Below are 5,018 nucleotides of genomic sequence, written 5' to 3'. Positions count from 1 at the left end.
AGAGGAATGAAAGGTATATAGTGAACTATAGTATAATGCCATTACTGACATCTCTTTGGATATCCAAATTAACATTCACAGTGCAATGCTATAAGCACGCATTTATGAAGATACTGAACTCTCAGATTTGAGAAGAAAGTAATTATTTTACATGAGAATTCTGGCTAATCATTTATGTAAATGCCATATATTTCAAGAGAAGAATAGGTCTCAACTTTCCTTTACTGAATTGAGGTGGACGGCATGTCTCCAGCACAAACCTGATACTTGACTCTTTTTTTTCTTTTAACTTTGATGGATAAACAAAAGTAAATCCTATGAAAATATGTTCAGACACAAAATCTGGTCTAGTTTTTACATAAAAGATGAGGAAGCAAAAGGCAGTCAGTAATGTACCTGTTGTACTCATTTGTGGTCATGTAAAGAAGCTTGCTCAAACATCACCAGAAATATCCCTTTGGGATATTGGAGAAGTCTGCCTTTCAGTCTCAAAGGAGCAATGGTCCGTTATTGATGTTTCCAGGCAGTTTAGGTGATATGCTGATTACTTATGGCTGTGAGAAAGGAAAAAAAAGTGTTTAAAACGTGTGCCTATTGCTTTTACAACTTGGATTTAGAGGGAGATGAAAGCATGTCCATGGCAGTGTGCTTGCTTATTCAGTGCTACTGACCCTGAGCCGGCAAAGTTCTCATCCACTGCTCTGGAGCTGTGAGAGTTCAGCCAGTAAATTCAATAAGATCACAGTTTGCCCTTGACAATAAGGAATTTAACAGAAGAGTTCTGCTAAAAGCAGAAAATAGTGAGCGGCACTGCCACTACCACTCCTTTTACGAACTGAATTTACAGCCACGTGTCTGATGGTAAATGCCAGACAGTGTTGTGATCTGCATGATGAGCCCTGACAGGTCTCTCAGCTGACCTTTCTAGCATCTATTTTCAGAGACTGCTTTTAAAACGAAATATTTAAGTGGTTTGCTGCTTATCTCACAGATACTGAAGCTTTCAAAGACATTGAAGGGGTTTTGTCTTTGAATTTAATGGGTTTAGGAGTTTATAGCAAGTCTGTAAAGTACCTAGGTAAAGCAGTATTTAGTGAAACACTGCCTACCCCTTAATGGGACTGCATATTGTAAAAGTTTGAGTTCCAGGTGTGTTTTCAAGATTTTATAATCATTGTGGCACAGCAGGGAACCCGAGAATCTCATCCTAGGAAACAAGCTGGGAGTGTCCTATGTCCAGAATAAGGATGGAGAGGACAGAGGTGAAAATCTTGCTCTAGGGAATTTTTAGCCTCTCGTGTAGCTGGACCAGCAGAAAGGTAATTTTACTGTGTGTTAAAACTGAGTAAAACTGTCTTTGTGTACTAGTAATGTGGAACCAGAACTCAATCCCTCTGCCCAGAAATTTGTTTCTACAAATGGAACAAATTTGTCAGGAGAGAAAAGAGGGAACTGCTCCTCAGCGGCCACTACCCAAACAGTTAAGTCTTTCAGCTGGGACCAGACATCTTGGGATCAAGTTCATGTTCCACTTGGAGCATGGCAGGGACTTCAAGCAGCTCACCAGATGTGGCTCATCTGCACATATACAGACCAGCAGAAATTTAGATCCTCCCTGGATTAAGTGGCAGTTAAGTAGCTGAAGAACGTAAAAGAAGTCAAAATGTAAGTTAAATGTGTAAGTAGGAATGCAGACACACGTGTATCGTGGAAGATCTGAACCTAAACACTTAAACTTCCTGAGTATTAAATATTCTCAGCAGAAATGCATTGCAAACTCTAGAGCTACACTTGGATAAATTAATCAACTATGAATGTTTGCTATCCTGGCAAAAAAAGCTTGTAACCAAGAACTTGGTGAGACAAGTGAAATTTGTCTTTTATTACCTCCAGCACAAACTGGAGGTAATAAAAGACAAGCATTTTATTACCGCCAGTTTGTACTTCTGTTTTAAAATCCCAGAGAACTGCTTGTTTTAAAACTATACAGGAAGCCAGACTTTTAACCAAATCATAATCTGGAATATTTGTCGCAGTGCACTGTAGATAGGTGGTGTTATAGGAAGGAATAGCACATTAAAGAATTGTTTCCAGGTTATTATAGAACTTTCTTGCTCAGTTTTTCCATGCAAATGCTGTATCTGTACAGTCATCATCTTCACATGAGGATTTTGAGATTTATAGGAAAAACACCATGGTAAGTGCTGGATAGAGTCCCAGTTATATGAATATGTAATAAAGTTCTATGAAGTCTGATCACAAGATTTCCCCCCAAATTATCTTCTAGGAAGCAGATTTATCTCACTTACTCAGGCAGCATTTGCAAGACAAAAAAAGTTGGTATCATCATTTGTCTTGGAGGCTTTTCATGTTCAAGAAGACAGAAAAAAAGGTAATTTTGATCTGAGGAAAAGCTGGAAAAAGTTAGTGCTTTCTCAGAGAAAATGATTTTAAGATTTGTGGAATAGTAAGTCCATATAAAATTTTGATTATCTTAGAAACTGTTTATACCAAATAAACTTTTTGAGGTGATTTCATCTTCCCCACCCCTCGCTTCCTATTAAAAGTTTATTTGTCAGTGCATTAGAGATATTTTCAAATGTATTTGTTCTCATTAGCTAGTGAATGTTTTGTTGTTAAACTCCTGCTGTAGACCCTGCTTCCTGCACCCCTTGCTCCTGTATCTCGCCACCAGACATGTTTCCTATTCCTCCAACAACAGATATTCTGTAGGAGCTTTCCAACTTCTTGATCTAACCTGTCCTTCAGGAGGTATCTGACAACTTTGATGTTTACTCTTTCAAACTGATCCATTTCACAGAAAAATTTAACTACCTTTGTTTTTGCCAAGTTACCTTTCCTACTGAAACTGGACAAGGCTAAGCTATCAGGAGTTGGATTGCGCTGGCCTTTGGAGGTACACAGGAGTGTAGTGATGCCACACAAGTTGTTTTTTCTCTGATCTTATATATATCTTGCAATATCCAGTTCTAGGGGGAGAGAATATTTTAATCTACCTTTCTGCTCACTGAAGCAGCTTTGCTGATGAGTGGAAAAACAGTGTCTTTTTATAGTCCTGCCTTATGTTCCTCTCTGCCATAAGCACCTCTCTAGCTGCTCAGTGGTAGCACTGCTAAGGGTTTTAGACAGCATCTGTTCAAATCTTGCAAACACACATCACAAACAGAAACAGGAAATGCCTAAAAGTTGTTCAGTACCAGAAGTACTGAACAGTAATACTTAAAAGGAGCTACAGGAGAGCCAGAGAAGGGCTTTATGCAAGGGCATGTAGTGATAGGACAAGGAATAATGGCTTAAAACTGAAAGACAGTTGGCTTATGTTAGATATTAGGAAGAAATTATTTACTGTGAGAGTGTGAGGTACCATAACAGGTTTTCCAGAGAAGCTGGGGGTGCCCCATCTCTGGAAGTGCTCAAGGGCAAGTTGGATGGGGCTTTGAGCAACCTAGTCTAGTGAAAGGTGTCCCTGCCCATAGCATTGAGATTGGAACTAGATGATTTTTAAGGTCTCCTCTAACCCAAATCATTCTATGATTCTATGAAATAAAATTGTGCTTCACTGTCTTCTTCAGGGTGTTCAGTTCTGTGTTTTGTGATTTGACAGAGGAAGATCCTAAGGGGAAGAGAAGGGAAAAGTGTTGCCTCTCAGCTTTTTATCAGTTTTTATAGTCTGGTTAAACAAACACAGGCACCTTAGCAGAAGTAAATGCTACTAAAGGATATTTTACTCGGCAAGAATTCTGCAAACCTGAGTCTATCTATACCCAATTACCACAGTATATCATTCGGTGACGTTATGTAGCTTTTAAAATGACCAAAAACTTCTGGAAAACATTTTCAAATATCTGTAGACAGCATGTCCCCAGCATTATCTGTGTGCCTCCTGACAAGAAAAGAGTTCGATCACAAGGAATGAGTAACACCAATTAGTAGGGGAGAAAACTAAGCCAAGAATTTTGAAAGATATTAAAAAGAAAGGAAGGATGTGGGATTGTGCAGGGTGAGCCAGGACACTGTAACTAACAAGAATAACACTTTTAAATGTAGCATAGGAAAATTAGGCTGATTTATGGGATTTTTTTGCTAATAATGAAGTCTATTAAGCTGTAGAAAGTTTTCCAAGAAAAGTGGTAGAATATCCATCCTTCGGGATATATAAAAAAAGCCTGAACAAAGCTCTCAAACCATAAAATAAGCAGGACTCTGGCATTGACCTTCAAGAAGGAAAAGATGAAGAAATGTCTTTTTCAATAACTAATTTTCACAAGTCTATGAGAACACAAAACTAAACAGTTAAAAAATAAGTGAAGCAGAAATATTGCTGTAAACACGAGAGATTTATCTGAAAGCACTAATTGATTGTTAATAAATCAGTTCCCTGGTGAGAAGAGAAAACTTGAAAAAATATTTCTACACCACAAAGTTGTCCCCAACTGAAAACAAATAGGACTTATTTTTAGCAGTGTATTCATTGACTCTTAACTGAGTGCATATTTTTTTCCTTTGCCCCATGAAATGATGCTTTTTGTTTCCTAATGGTAACCAAAGGAAAAGGTGATCTCTTAAAAATTAACTTTACTTTATGAGTAGAAAAAGGGACTTTTGGAATACAGATATAAAGGTATTTGTCTCTCTTCTAACAGAAGTGGAAAGCCCTCATGAAGTTTAGCAGTATTTGGACTGCTTAAAAGTCTAAGCATCACTTAAGAGTCTAGACATCACACAGGACAGCCACTGTGTCAAAGAATGAGATCAGAGCAAATCTTAAATTTACCGAAAGCTGTGTCTAGTGATAATGATCTCTTTTTTTTCCCACAAGAAAAATTAAATGAAGGAAAAGCTGGCCTTAGAAAACATCATCAAAATAAATACATCATTAGCCCTTTTAGTGTGTGGGGAACGGGTGATGAGGGTGAGATATGAATACTAGGAAAATTATGGTTACTGCAAGTGCTTTGGGAATCTGAAGTCCCTTTAATTATTTTTTACAATGAGAT

The sequence above is a fragment of the Vidua macroura genome, chromosome 3 (assembly GCF_024509145.1).
Source record: "Vidua macroura isolate BioBank_ID:100142 chromosome 3, ASM2450914v1, whole genome shotgun sequence".
Lineage (NCBI taxonomy): Eukaryota > Metazoa > Chordata > Aves > Passeriformes > Viduidae > Vidua > Vidua macroura.
Note: the sequence above shows the minus strand (reverse complement) of the source record.